This window comes from Vespa crabro, chromosome 2 (assembly GCF_910589235.1).
Source record: "Vespa crabro chromosome 2, iyVesCrab1.2, whole genome shotgun sequence".
Taxonomy (NCBI): Eukaryota; Metazoa; Arthropoda; class Insecta; order Hymenoptera; family Vespidae; genus Vespa; species Vespa crabro.
Genome location: NC_060956.1, coordinates 13,866,858 through 13,882,400, shown reverse-complemented (window position 1 = coordinate 13,882,400; position 15,543 = coordinate 13,866,858). Strand labels below are relative to the sequence as shown.

At 36.0% G+C, this 15,543-nt stretch overlaps 1 long non-coding RNA gene across 1 annotated transcript; it reads right to left on the bottom strand.

Moving 5' to 3' along the window:
• Positions 1-6,907: 6,907 nt before the first annotated feature.
• LOC124433106 lies at positions 6,908-12,144 on the bottom strand. Its single transcript, XR_006944429.1, has 4 exons — positions 11,701-12,144; positions 7,617-7,853; positions 7,353-7,454; positions 6,908-7,254 (listed from the first exon to the last, which is right to left on the bottom strand). It is a non-coding gene; the product is annotated as an uncharacterized LOC124433106 (long non-coding RNA).
• Positions 12,145-15,543: the final 3,399 nt, after the last annotated feature.

Sequence of the window (15,543 nt, the reverse complement as noted above, 5' to 3'; positions counted from 1 at the left end):
GGAGAGAGAGACAGAGAAAGGGAGGGAGAAAAAGAGAGAGATGAAATGAAAGAGTGAGTTATAAATTTAATGGCGTTAATGATAAAGTTGCATTCACAAGGTTGCATTAAGTCGAGAGAGAACAAGGGTCTCGCAACTAAATAGAGAAAGAAAAAGCATCGTGACATCGGCACGCAGATCTTAACGATAATACACAGTAACTCTTAATGGCTTCTTTTCTTTCGAATGCTAAGAGGACCTCTTTGTTATCATTCTCTGATAGATATATGTACCATTTTTGACTTTCCTTTCGAATGCAAATCTACTTAACGTTTCTTTTTCCTCCCCTTCTTCTTCTTTTTTATATACAACACATCGAATATCTTCTCTTTTGATAATGGCTTTAAGAATTTATTTTAATGGCCGATAAAAGTTTGATATAAAGGACAATCGCATTTCTTTGTTCGTTTGCCGACACATTCGAAGGATTTCGTGGGAGGAAGTACGATTAAAAAAAAAAAAAAAAAAACAGAAAGAAAGAAAGAAAGAAAGAGAAAAAAGAAAACAAGGTGAAATATAATGAAAAACGAATTAGAAAAAAGGAAGCGTAAAAGAAAGAAAAGACAACAGAAATCAATGATGGAATTTCAATCCAAGGTACGAATGAAGCCATTACGAATCCCAAGAGTTGAATTCCGTGAATCGGCGTTTCCACAGCATGACACCCCGATCTTGTCCTTCGTCTCTCTATTTGGTGTGTTAGCGTAACGGATTGTCCCCGCGCCCGTAACGTAGAGCCGTTCGCCAATTTTTATTGGTCGAACTTGAAGCCGGAATCGAGCGAAAGTACCCTCGAGCGCGCGCGCAATTACCTGACCGGCCTCCCGTTGCTTCTTGATTTATATTGGTATGAGAAACTTAAGCTTACGACGACCTTCGTTCTCCAATAGTAGAACCTCGTTGATCTTCGACGTTTGCCGTATCTCTCTTTCGAGATAGATAGATAGATAGAGAGAGAGAGAGAGAGAGAGAGAGAGAGAGAGAGAAAGAGAGAGAACTAGAGCTTAATATTAATCTATCTACTATCACAATATCAATCTACTACTGGAAAAACAAACGATCCATCTCTTTTCAAAGAAATTCTATACGAGTTTCGCAAACGTTTATCTGAGAATGATAAAGTGTTAGAGATATAGAGAAAGAAAAAACGAGAGAGAAAGAAAAAGAGAGAGAGAAAGAGAGAGAGAAAGAGAGAGAGAGAGAGAGAGAGAGGGAGTGAGGGAGAGAGAGCTTACTATTCTGCGAAATCGTTGTACGGTAACGAGATTTCCTCGACCGTTTCCAATAGCAATAAGATGCAGGAAGAGCTGGGTGTGCATAGGGCAAGCTCCTTTATAGCATCCTGACCATAAACGTGAGCAGCCTTTGTCCGAGTAACAGTACTTTTGCCCATTCTCTCTTTCTCTCTCTCTCAATCTCTTTTTCTCTTTCTCTCTCTCTCTCTCTCTCTCTCTCTCTCTCTCTCTCTCTCTATCTTTCCTCCATGCAATGCAATAAACTTTACTCTTACTGTTATATTCTCTTTCTCTTTCTCGCTTACTACCTATATGCATATGCAGGACGAGCTGAGATCTTGCCGACGAATCGCACTCTTTTTTGGATATTTCCATGTTAAACTCATGCTTTCAAACAAAGATAAAAAGATATACTATTTAAGGGCCACTATTTATATTTTAAATTCACGAATCTTATCCTTCTTCAGCGACACGAATTACCTCTCGTCTCGTTAACTTCTTTGGGTCACGAATCGAATAATGCGCCTTGTATTAAAAGAAGCAAATAAGATTCCAAAATAAGAAGCATAAGTGGTGAATTCGACGACGACGATGACGGCGGCGAAGAAACGATCCGCACGAAATGATAAGGTAATGTGGATTTGCCCAGGCGACACGAGGATTACGAATGCTCGATCCGCGAACACGATATGCATAAGAGTGATATACTTCGAAGCACGACTTTCATTCCTAATTACAACGCCGGGATATAAGTATCCGAGTAGTTCCGCGTACGAGCCTCTTTTGAGTTACAAAACTCAAAACATTTCGTCATTAATTTTCATTTTATCCATTTGAAATAGTGTTTACGACGACATATTAAAAATATCCGTTTTCTATGTAAAATACGACAAAATAGAGAAACTAGTGTTTTGTTCTTTTTCTCTCTAATATATTACTTACTTGCCGTGAGGAAGGACGAAAAAAAAACTAATATATTTACTATATTGATCGAGACTCTATGAATACAGTAACTCTAACCTCAAGATGCTTGTTCTTAATATTGTTAAATTATTAGGTAAGCTCGATCTATACGAAATGACGGTTGTAACCACGTCGTGTTTCCGATACTTACATACATACGTTCCATTTTGCACTTACGTTTCATAAAGAAACGAACATTCTCGGCGACGGTTAAGAAAAGGTTAAACTAGCTACCTAGTTAGTTTGCTCGCTTTGAGATCAACCGCAGCTGTAGGTCTCTAGGTAGCTAGAAATGGCAGCTGCAGCTGTCGTTGTAATTTGCGATCCGTTTCACGTCGCCTTCGTGAACACGATAGAAAGAGGCAGAGAAGGAGGAGGAGGAGGAGGAGGAGGAGGTTCGAAAGATCGAGACCTCAAAGCGTTGGGCTGTAACATCAGCATCAGCATCAGCATCAGCATCAACATCAGCCACATACTCTTTCAACCCGATGTTGTTGATCGATACAGCAAATACTTAGAACGTCGTCGTAGTTAAAAGTAATCTATCTACGACAAAGTTAAAGAAGAACTAAGTAAGATCTGCTCGAGATAGTTCGAATTATTAGACTATTACTCGAGAGGATCTTGCAAGAAGGAAGAAACTAACAGATCGATCTTCTCTTACTGTTATTTAGAAAGCGCCGGCACGTGTTTCACTACTTGAATTTCAAGAATCACGTCGTCACGTCGAAGTATCGCACCGAACATCAATACCAGGCAAAACCAACCAGTGCCTTTTTCTTAGGTAAGTAATCTCTCCGGGTCGTCTCTCGTAAGCCGAGAACTACGTTCTATATTCCATTGTCGATCCGAAAGATCTGGACCAGGAGACATGTCGAAAACCGTGAAACTTAAACGGATTTACATATCCGAGATGACCTGACGTACTGCGACTCCTTTTTGCTCATGTCTCGCTTAATTAGTAAAAGATCTTGATTCACGTCCCGTATTTCGCACGTGCTACTTTTTAACTTAGGTTCAACCATTAATTTTTCGGATTAGCGTAGAATTAGATGACTAATACTAAGTTTCTGGGACCCGTCAATTTGACGGGTTTTGGATTTCACGAGTAAAATTACAAAAACCATTACTATTATTTTTTTCCAATTTTTGTTGAATTTTATTGATACAATGAAAGGAAAAAGTAAATACTAAAAAATCATAATTCAACGGAGATATCGTTTGATGACGTCGTACCCAATATCAACAATTCTCGGATTCACCAGCACAAGGGAAGCATGTCGAGTCTTGAAAAGGATTCAACAATTTCAACTGATCAATTGTACGCTTTTATAGTAATTTTGTATCCTCATGAGGAGCATATCAAGTAAGATCATTGAAAGCTTCTTATTTATTTTTTCTTATTTTATTTAGTTTCAAGAAATGGGGCCCATTTTTATTTTCAGACATTCAGATTCGATAAGATGTTTTGATAAGAAAACACAACAATCTGAACGCTCACGTATAGATAAGTTTGTCCTAATATCCGAAACATAGAGTAAATTTATAGACAATAGTCAAGCATGTTATAAGCCATATGAAAATATTTGAATTGATAAACAATTGTTTCCTACGAAAGTTCGATGCCATTTTACATAATATATGTCTGATAAGTCTCATAAATTTAGCATAAAAATGTATTATATATATGTTTTTCATATTTGGATAAAGTTTTTTATATAATATTTGGATAAAGATGGAACCTGATCTTCGACACCTTTCGGGGTATTAGTAGTCTTAAAATTAGCCGAACCATATTTGCTCCAAAGAAAAAATATAACTATAGATAATTTTTTCACTAGTATACCACTTGCAAAAAAATTATTTACACAATAAACAACTTTGGTTGGGATTATCCTGGTGAACAAGAGAAAGTTACTGAAACCAGCAAAAAGGATGCAAAGATAAAAAGATAAAATGAATCGATTTTTCTCGCTGCATTCTCACCATTTAGCACAATAAACCGAAAATAAAAGTATTGTTACTAAGCACAAAATATACATTTGTGAAAGTTGAGAACAAACGTGTCCCGGAAACAATTAAATTTTATAATAAGAATAAGTTTGGAGTAGATGTAGTCAATCAAATTGGACACAAATACAGTGTGAAAGCAAGGTATTTCCGATGATCTCTTCAGGTTTTTTATAATATTTTAAATTCGTCAGTTATAAATGTCTTGATATTGTACAAAAATGTACTGGTTCTAAAATATTCAGAAAAAATTTCATATTTCAGTTGGCCGGAGAACTTATCAATGAATACAAGAAAAACGAATAAAGGATTCTTCTTCCATTAATTAGCAATTCGTATAGTAAAACTTTGAATAAATTAATATAAGTTAATCAAATCTGTTAATATTGTATAAGTAAATTAAGTCTGTTAATATTTTTATTGTTTTTAAATTAAATTAATCGCTTTTATTTTTTTCTTTTTTAAGAAAATACGTCATTTTCTTTATCTGTCAATTTGACGGGCGTTCGTAAAATTAATTGAATACAATAAACGTCCGTAAACCTAGTGCTAAGAAAGGTGCAGCAAAGATTTTTACGTGAGAAAGAACTTAAATTTGTTTACACCATGTCTTTTGTTTGTTTTTTGTTTTTCTTCTTTGGACACTCGTCATTTTTCATTTTCATTCCATAGATTTAAAATATAATATAAGGAAAAAATTCATAGCGATAAATCAGTATACACCGATATATCGTATACACCGAATGAGGATGATATTTATCGAATGATCGAAGCGAGATCGTGACCGAGTCATGGCGATGATCGATTCGAGCGTCGAGTAACCAAAGCACCTTACATCGCGATGCCACGTAACTGCGTGGGCAGTTTGTGATAAACCATTAACGTTATGTACGAAGATATTACGAGGCTCCGGAGTCTATTACATAAAAACAGAGACACAAAGCAGTGTTCAACGATCGCCCACGTATCGTGAGTTATATATATATATATATATATATATATATATATATATATATATATATATATATATATGTATATATATATACATATGTATACCTATATACATAGTTATATCATGGTACATGGACACGTTAGCGCGATATAATTCTGTATGGTGAGTTTGCTCATTAAGAGTGCTGGTCCAATTACACGAATCTGTCGATCGATCGAACGACTTCGATCCTATCGATCTTTCCAAGAAAGGAAAAGACAGAAAAAAAGAGAAAGAGAGAGAGAGAGAGAAATAAGAGAGAGAGAGAGGGAGAACTCCCCCAGGAAGTCGAAGGTATAGTTACATCGTTGATTTCGATTCCTCTTCCTGTCCTCGGAGATAACGAGAAATTTATATTCGATCCTTCTGCACTTTCACTTTATGTATAAGAGTGATTTTCGACGACAGCTTTTAGATTCTGGATTTAATAGTATATATTATGTGACTTCATGTTTCATTCCATCATCAAATACTTTACATTTCTCTCTCTCTCTCTCTCTCATAATAGAAAATAAAAAATTCTTTTCTGATTATTTCCTTGTCTACTGATAACAGAAAACGATAAGGATAGTTTCTTGATCATCCTCGGGCGATAAAAATCATTCGTTTTGCATGAAAAATCTCATTTTTCGTCGTAAACTATCTTCTCGTCTTCTCTCTCTCTCTCTCCCTCTCTTTTCTATCTATCTATCTATTTCTTTCTATCCTACTCGAGTAAAAGATAGAAGAACAGTGAGGAGAAGGAGAAAAAGGAGGAGAGAGAAGAGGGGAAGAGGAAGAAGAAGAAGAAGAAGATAAATAATTTCGCAGAAAACGTACAAGTCAACGTTGTCGTTGTCGTCGTATCGAATCGTTTCGTTCCCCTCGATTTCATTCGAGCGACGGACGATCCCAACTATGTCGCCGGTCTCCGGAGTGATTTAACTCCGGGCAATTAAAGCGTAGCAAAAGCGAAGAGATTGCCGATAGTTACGGCAATGGAGGATATCTCCCCGTAGCCGCAAGAAAACTTATCAACATTTAAAAAGCGGTAATAAGTCGACTGTAAAAAGCACGTCGTTGGAGTCTATCCTTTCGTACGAGAAGACGAAAGGAGTTTGAGCACAAGGCATCGAGATTACCGTTTTCCAGTCTTCCTTCTACAGAGACGCAAAGAAAACGAAGATCAAGTGAGAAGGAGTAAAGATGAAAGGAGAAAGAGGGATAACCCGAAGAAGAGGTTTCGAGTTTTCTCTCGTCTCTCTAAGAGCCGAAGAGAGAATACTAAGATAGATAGAGAGAGAGAGAGAGAGAGAGAGAGAGAGAGAAAGAAAGAGAGAGAATCTTCCAGCGAGCAGAATTAACGGGCAATCTCGCATGATAACCATTAATTGCGAAGCGCCGAGCGAATACCTGGATATTACAAATCGTTTATGCTCAGAACCAAAGTCCCTCATCAGATAATTTTTATGTAGCACGATAGGGACACGAACTAGTAGACAATAATAAAGGGAGGTAAGGAATAATAGAGAAGGAAGGGGGTCAAAGAGAGCCTGAAAGAAACTTAAGAAGAGGTAATCAAGATCTCTCTCTCTCTCTCTCTCTCTCTTTCTCTTTCTTAGAGGGGAGAGGGTACGTTCTTTTTCGCTGGTGGTAGGTATTATCGATGATAATAATCGTGGTGACCTTCGATCGTTCACGTCTGTGTATTAACCACCCATCCTTATCCTCACCCAACTTGATATAAAATATAAAAGAAATAATAAAAACAGGCGAGTCAAATTCTCGAAATCTCGATCCATAAAGATCCGTCTCTTAACCCAGAGATTTTTACGTGAGGCATTCACATAAGAAAATGTCAGAACGGCGTACGACGAGCGTCCTCATCGCCATCGTCATAATCATCGTCGTCGTCGTCGTAAAAAGATAGGCATTCGGAGAATCCGAGAAAGTAATGCGTACGGTAAGGGGTTAATTCGTTGGCGAATTATCCTTTGTAAATAGGTCTGCCCTCTTGACCGCAAATCGTTAGGCTCGCTAATGAAAGGGTAATGAGACATTAATGTATTAAATATATCAAAGAGAAAGAGAAAGAAGAAGAAAGAGACAGAGAGAGAGAAAGTAAAATCAACTACCGTTTGTGAGTTGGTTCTTTCTTCAGTTTCGTGGGAAAGTCGTGTAAATTACACTTCGCGTGATAAGACCCGGCAAGAATCTCTCGCAGTTCCTCTAACATTCTGGGGAAACGTAAAAAGAGATTAGCGTCGGCAGATGAAAGGAAGAGTCCGGATAGTAGGTGAGAGAAAGAAAGAGAGAGAGAGAGAGAGAGAGAGAGAGAGAGAGAGAGAGAGAGAGAGAGTGAGTATATAAGCATTCAAGGATGCAAGGATAATTCTTACCTGGGTGGAATGGGCTCTTGCATGCTTGACATGTTTCGGCCGAATAAACTGTTCAGACATGTCACACGAATTTACGATGAGATCTTCCAAAGAGATTTACACGTATACATACGTACTTATGTATTGTCGCTTCGAGGTTGGTTTTTTTTTGTTTCTTTTCTTCTCCTTTCTTTTTTTTTCTTTTTTTTTTAACTACGCATTCATTCTCTTCCTCGAATTAATTTTTCCATCTCATTTCTGTAAACATAATGTTTCGTATATCTTAGTTTTATTTTTACAAGAAGATTGTCCCGGATATTCATTTTGTGAAATAAATTTTAGAAAGAGAGAAAGAGAGAGAGAGAGAGAGAGAGAGAGAGAGAGAGAGAGAGAAAGATCTCAAGTAAATGAGCTAGAGCGAGCGTAGTCATCACGGTGAAAATATCACTTACGTCAGTACTGTCTTTGGTAGCTGATGGAGAAAAAAAGATAAAAGAAGAAAAAAACATTACCGATGTAGGTCGCTCCGCTAATATAATCTTACGGTATTGTAACGAGGTAATCCATTTATCTGGACGAAGGTGGATGGATGATAACAACATCCGGTGAATATTATGTCGCATATTTATGAAGAAACAGAAAATATGCAAAGGTATCGGCTAAATTTGGATTTAACGAATCAAGAAGAGATTCGCGATAACGCTTTTTAGATAAGATTTTCTCGTACGCGAAATAACTGTACGTTATGTTCCTGGTATTATTCAATGGAATATGTAAATTAACGTGACTCGACTGAACATCATTTTATGTTCGATATCCAATATCTATACATCGAAATATTTTTTATTATGTTACTAATCGATCGATTTTATCGACTTAAATCAAATTTAAACATAATTGATATTAATTTACATGAATATGAATGTAAGAAAGAAAAATCTGAAATAAATTTTATTTATATATTTCGAGATTTGAACGCGGAAATTATTCACTATCTTAGTCTTAATTGCCTCTAACTTTTTCTTTTATTTTTCTTATCTGATTATCGTTTACATTTTATCATTATTTTCCAACGTTTCTTCACTGTCGCGCTAATTCACTGTAAATTATCGCGCTCTTACGATTATTACATTAATTAGGCATTTTAGATCTGATTTTATATTAATAATACATAAGTATAAATATATATTATATCGCAAAAATCACTGATTATTATTCGACAAATATTTCGCAAATATTTTTTACTTTTCTTATTGCAAGATTATAGAAAGTAACAAGTAAGTAATTATATATGTAATTATATGTATCAGCGTAATATTTATTCCACCCTCTAGATGTCGAAATGGGGAAAAATGTAACTAAAGCAGTTTGATTCGATTCGCCGAGCAGAAGTAACGCGCGAACTCGCGCAAGAATTCTCGAAAAGGAATAGAGAGCGATCTTGTCGTCAACGCGTCGTCTGTTGTAAAGTCCATGGTAACGCGATACGTGGATCGTTCGGCTCTCTGAAGAGGAACGAGAGACCACACGCGCGCGCTACGTCAGAGAAATCCAGTGGTCGAACCCTCTCCAGCGTGTTTCATCTCCTGCGAAGAGTAAAAGAGATAGAAAGAGAAAAAGATAGAACATCATTTATCTTTATCTACCTTTCTTTCTCTCTCTCTCTCTCTTTCTTTCTCTCTCTTTCTTTCTCTCTCTTTCTCTTTCGCCTCGTCTCTTCGAACAAGCCGCAAATCATTGGACGATCTTAATTATAGATTCCCGCGATAGATCTTTTTTTTCTTTTTTTTTTCTTTTTCGATTGATCGGCGATGATCCGCTCGCGATCGAGCCGCGGTCTTGTCGTTCGATCCACGCTCATGAACGGCGACAACTCAGACGACGACTTGCATTAGACTCGCTCGATGTGAAACTCGAGAACCGATCTTCGTGCTTTCCTACGATCCGAACGATCGATAGATCGTTCCTTTCTATCGATTCCATCTTGTCCTCGAGCGAGAAGAGTCATATCTTCCTGCGAACTCGCTTATCTCTTATCGTTTCCTCTATACTTCCACTCGACTTCGAACAGGAAATTTACGACTCGTTTTCTTTATTGTTGGAAAATAAATGGACATTTATGAAAAAGAATCGAACATAATTATATACATACATACATACACACACATTAATATATATATATATATATGCCTACTTATAATGCTAATCGTTTCGATCAATTTGTCAGCGAGCTTGAGAACGTGAAAAGTTATCGGACGTAAATTAATTTTGTACGAGCTTGAATTCGACTACTAGCTCTCGACTGTGTCTCAAACGTCTCGTAATTACTTTCGTTTCGAACGTTATTTATTCGGCCACCCCGATAAACGGTCCTCTCATTGATTTAACTTTATGTAGGCCGATATTGGCCAAGCGATTCGCTTACAAGGCGATCAGGATTGTCGAGTATATATCATCGGTCGGGATCTTAATAAAGATAAACTGGATCGATGCCGTACCTTACCGGATAAAAGTAAGATCGATACATGCATATATGTAGGTACTATATATATATATATATTGTAGGAATATATGTATTCGAGATTTTTTATTTTCTTTTTTTTCTTCCTTTTCTGTTCTTTTTTTTTCTTTCTTTTTTTTTTTGCACACTGCCCCCTTTTAACGACCAATCGAAAATTGAGTTTTTACGAATCTCGAGTAGCAATCACAAAACTCTCGTCGATTTTTCCATTTAATAATAACCATAGCCGAGACGAGCTACGTGTTACGACGTCAGCAATAAAATAAATTAATTAACACGTAAATTAAGGATAAAGATTGGAACGTTCGTCAATAAGACGACGGTTTATTTTCGTCGACGTAGCATTACATGGTATGTAATATGGTGTGTACGAGAGCCGATTGCGATTTCTTTCTCTCTATTTCATCGAAAGGTCACAATCGCGTTAAATACGAGTTCGTTGCGTGCGAGCGATCTGGTTCGTAAGTGCAAAACACGTTAATAAATCGCCTACGTCCGATAAATAGCGAGTGTCGCAATTCTTTGCCCAGGCTCAACTTCCATTTTGAAAAAAAAGAAAAAGAAAAAAAACGAAAGGAAGAAAGAAAAAAATAAGAAAAGAATAAAAAAAAACAAGAAAAAAACTAAAATAAAAGAAAGAACAAAAAAGGAAAGCAAAAGAGAGAGAGAGAGAGAGAGAGAGAGAGAGAGAGAGAGAGAGAAAGAGAAGAAAGGAGAGAATAAAAAAAGAAAAGAAAAGAAAAGGAAGAAAATATTTTAATGGCTTTTTCGATTCGCATTTCCTCGCTACTTTATGTACGCTTTTAAAAGAGATCGTTTTTCATGAGCATGCAGTCACGCTCGTTCGTCGTGGAAAAGTATAAGCGCAGAATGCATTCCAACGTGCTTCTGGAGGTAAAAATAATTTCGACGGGCTCAAAGGAAAAGGCAAACACCGGCGACTGCGGCGAACACGTCTTCGAACGATCGTCGTTCTCTTCGTACTCGCAATAAATCCGCTAATGAGTCATGAGTAGCTAGAAAAGCGAGGAAACCGCGTTTATCGTCCCGGCACTTTATCTGATCCGCGTGTTCTCGAATGTTTTAAAAAGGAGCAATATGTTCGCACGTGCTTATGCCAAGCGCTGTGGACAAGTTACGCGTTCGAAGATAAAATCTTGCGTTTTGAAAAATTTCGAACGATAAATTTTATTATCGGAGTCACGTTGTCGCTCGATCCTATCGACAAATAGATAGATATATCCATCATTGGAACGTATAATACGAATGATCAACGAACGTGCATATTTTTCTTTCCGTAAAAAAAAAAGAAAAGAAAAGAAAAGAAACGGAAAAAAAAAGAAAAAAGAAATTAAGAAAGATCCCGAGAACAAGTAAAATTTTTTCTATTCTTCTTTTTATATTCACGTATATGTTAAGTAACAAGCAAAAAAGTTATCAATGTCCAGTGTAGAAGCAAAACCTTAATAATTAGACTTTTAGAAACTCGGTTTATGATCTAAGATTTCAACACTAAACGTCTTAACACAAGTTGGTCTTCTTCGCGCAAACGTCGAAATATATATAAATATATAAATTGCCTACCTTGACTCTGTCGACTACCACCTTGTGCCTCTCTCTTTATCTCTATTTCTCCCTCTCTCTCTCTCTCTTTCTCTTTCTCTTTCTCACTTTCTCTCTTTTAACTATCGGCTTCAGAAGCTCGCATCGAAAAAAGAAAAGGAAACAATAAGATAAACCTTTTTATCTAACAAATGCAGTAATGATGACTGGTATATACTTACGTAATATGTACATATTTATACGGATACTTACTATGTTTTCTTATTCAAGATCGAACTTTCAAATATGATCTTAAACGATCAAAAGTTAAAAGACGAGATCAAAGGAAATACATAGAGTAAGAAAGCATTTTTCTGCTTTTTGTGATCTCAACATCGACTATCGCAAGAGATAGTAATTAACAAATGGAACGTAATTCTTCGACTCGATTTCATCAGTCTTGAGGTTGCTTCTGGTTGCAACAAAACATCTTTTCTATTGCTCGTCCTCGACTTCGTCGCGGGCTATTGAGTAATGGCAATAATAAAGAGTAACATTATCGAGAAACTTTTTGTGGGTGGGCGTGAATGATCGAGTCATGGCGAACTCGCAAGTGGGCGACGCAATTTAATGCGAAACTCAGTATCGATAAAATACAGTCGTCTCGAACGATCTTGGAATTCGGACGTCATCGTTTCATCCAATTCAACTATAAATGCTTACTTATACAACCTTTTTTTTTAATTTATTTATTTCTTTTTTGCATAAATATGTCATTGAATTAATTGACGTAAGTTGAATATTTTCATTATGCGTAATAGTCAAAAGATAAGATGATAGTTTTATTTATGGATTATGTCACATTTACGTAACAAAAATCATATCTTCAATTCGAAACATTAAACATAAAATAATATTTATTTTTAAAAGGTGAAAATACAAAGAAATATTAAGAGAAATAGATGATTATTCCAAAATTTAGAAAAAATATTGTCATTGTTGTTATGTATTTTTCATTGCTACCTTGGTGCGAAGGTGCACATGTGCATTCGCACGCCACGAATCCGCGAACGCGATCGAGCGCACCTAATGCCTCTCGCTCCTATAAATCGCGACTCTATAAATAGACAAAGTGATATTTAACGCTTGACATTAAAGACCGCACACCAGCCTCTCACTCTCTTTCTCTCTCTTTCTCTTTCTCTTTTTTTTCTCTTTCTTTTTCTTCCTCATTCGAGAGTATCTTCTTAAGTATGTGTGTGTGTATGCGCACGCGCGTGTATGTATATGTATATGCGTTATGAATGTCGAGAGACGTTTAACCCTTTAGGCCAGCTGGGATTTATTTTATCGATGCTGGCCCACGACTAAATCGATATTTATTCCTCCATACGAAACGCACCGCGTAGTCTTTGAACGGCTCGAAAATATTCGAGAGACAGGTAATATTAATTTCTTCTTATTAACGTAACCTATCGGTAAAGATGTATAAGTAGAAACAGTCAGTTCATCATTTCAAATACTTAAAACACGTTGTCCTTCATTCTTATATCTTAAGAAAAAAAAAAAATAAAAGGAAAAGAAAAAAGGAAAGAAAGAGAAAGGCAAAGTATTAGAAATTTATTGTATCTCGCCGAAAATATAATATTATTATCGACGTTACGCATTCTCGATAATCGATATAATATTTCGATCGACGAAAATTTCATCGATTTGTAATTCATTTCATTAGAATACAATGGCACCGTATATACCAACCGTTTGCAACAATCTTGTAAGTACTTACCTTAGTAGTTGAGGATTATTAACGCTACGAGAGACATAAAGGAGGATGTTTCGATATTAACATACAATGATATATTACAAACTTTTCCTATAAACAATATACTCCAAGCACGAAGGGATACTATAATTATGTTTCATAGGGAACGTCTCAGTGTGTGCGACTTAACGAATGTTAGAAAGGCGTTGAAGTCTCTGAGTTCATTCATCGTTTCTCGAATATTGAATGAATTGACTCAAGAAAACGTTGATCTACATTTATTCGCGGAAATGTGAATTCGTTTCTAAATATTTGACGAATGCAAAGTGAAAATTTCCATATACGAAAATACTTCTTCTCGTCTATCGAAGTTAATATCTTCAAAACTTTATTGCTTTATGTGCTAGTATCGAACTTAATTTTAACTTTCTGATATCTTGATCATTTCAATCTCTCGAACTCGTTTTCTCAAATTGTATAGAAAAAGAGAAAGAGAGAAAGAGAGAGAGAGAGAGAGAGAGAGAAAATCGAGATACGATCAGTTTGATGAATTACAACAAAACCTGAAAATATCAGCACCAACGCTGAGGATTACTATTCGATTTTATAGTATTTCTTCGTTCTTTCTTTACATCCCGCATGGATCTAAAGAAGACGTCCGAGAACGTCGAGCATTAAATACCATAATGTGAGTTTCACAGTTGGCGATGCATAAAATAGAAACGAACAGATACTCCGTGTTTTAGATACGCTCGAACGTAATTTTGCGCGAGTTAAAGTTTAAATCCCTTTCGTGCCTGCATTTCATGCTGAACGCCGTTCCTCGTGCCGTTTTCTCGTAGGTATAATTTCTTTAAGGAAAAGGACGCCATTATTTATGAGCGTCGGTCATCTCAGATATTATCCACGAATAAGATCTCTCTTTTGGTTCTTTACGCGTAAGTTTAACGACTCGATCAATGGTGTTTCTATTAATTTTATCGAATTATCGGTGAAAAGAATTCGTAAAGTCGCTTCTCTCTCTCTCTCTCTCTCTCTCTCTTTCTTTTTCTCTATCTATCTATCTATTTATCTATCTATCTATCTCTTTCTCTCTATCTATCTCTCTTTTTCTTTCTCTCGTATATATGTAGCAGTAGTTCGGTTTAGTAGTCTTTTTGTTTTGAAATACGATCGAAAGTTCTATCGAACTTATCTTATACGTATTTCGATCGATTATTTCAAACATCGTAGTATAGATGCGCGAAAAAATAAAATTTTAAAAATCTGAACTAACAACGAAGATCATAACTACGTCGTTCATAATATTCTCGTAACGTATTATGAAAGTACTTACACGTTACGAATTATGAACCTGCACGAGTAAAACCTTTCCTGATTTCATTCGAATTCTCGGCTTGAAACAATTTATTACTTCCCACTAACTCATAGATGTAATATACACACAACACATAAGCTCGTATTTAAGTATGTTTCGAGAGATGCCGGAAATCATAATACCGAATTGGCGAACACAGTATTAAGTGGTATTTCGTGTTACTACAGCAAACTCGAAAAGTTATGGAATTCCACGCGTTCCTTATAAACGTTCGAACTTGTTAGCGCGTTTAAACGACCTCACGATTGTTCAGACATCCTGTTTCTGTTTTCTCTGCAGCTGCGAGACTAGCGCGTCCGTGAAGCATTAAGGATTCACAAATACTTCGGCAAATTACCCACGCTTGAAAAAAAAAAAAGAAAAAGAAAAATACAATACTGGCTACCACGTACGTACATACATACATACATACATACATACATACATACATACATACATACATACATACGTTCGTTCGTTCGTTCGTAATTATATTTGCCGATCGGGTTAATTTCACATAAGTATGATTTTGCCGACTACGAATGAGTTCTCAAGAAACGTCTAATATGATTCTATAATTATGAGAGACTGGGGCAAGTCAATACATTTTTCAGTTTTTCATTTTTACCATTTTTATTTTTATTAATTACTTAATAAAAAAAAATGTTCGAATATACCACGGTTTTATATCTTTACAAATCGTTAATGAAACTTATGAAAAAATACATATAAAAGAAAATTTGATTTGACTAAATCAAAATGTATC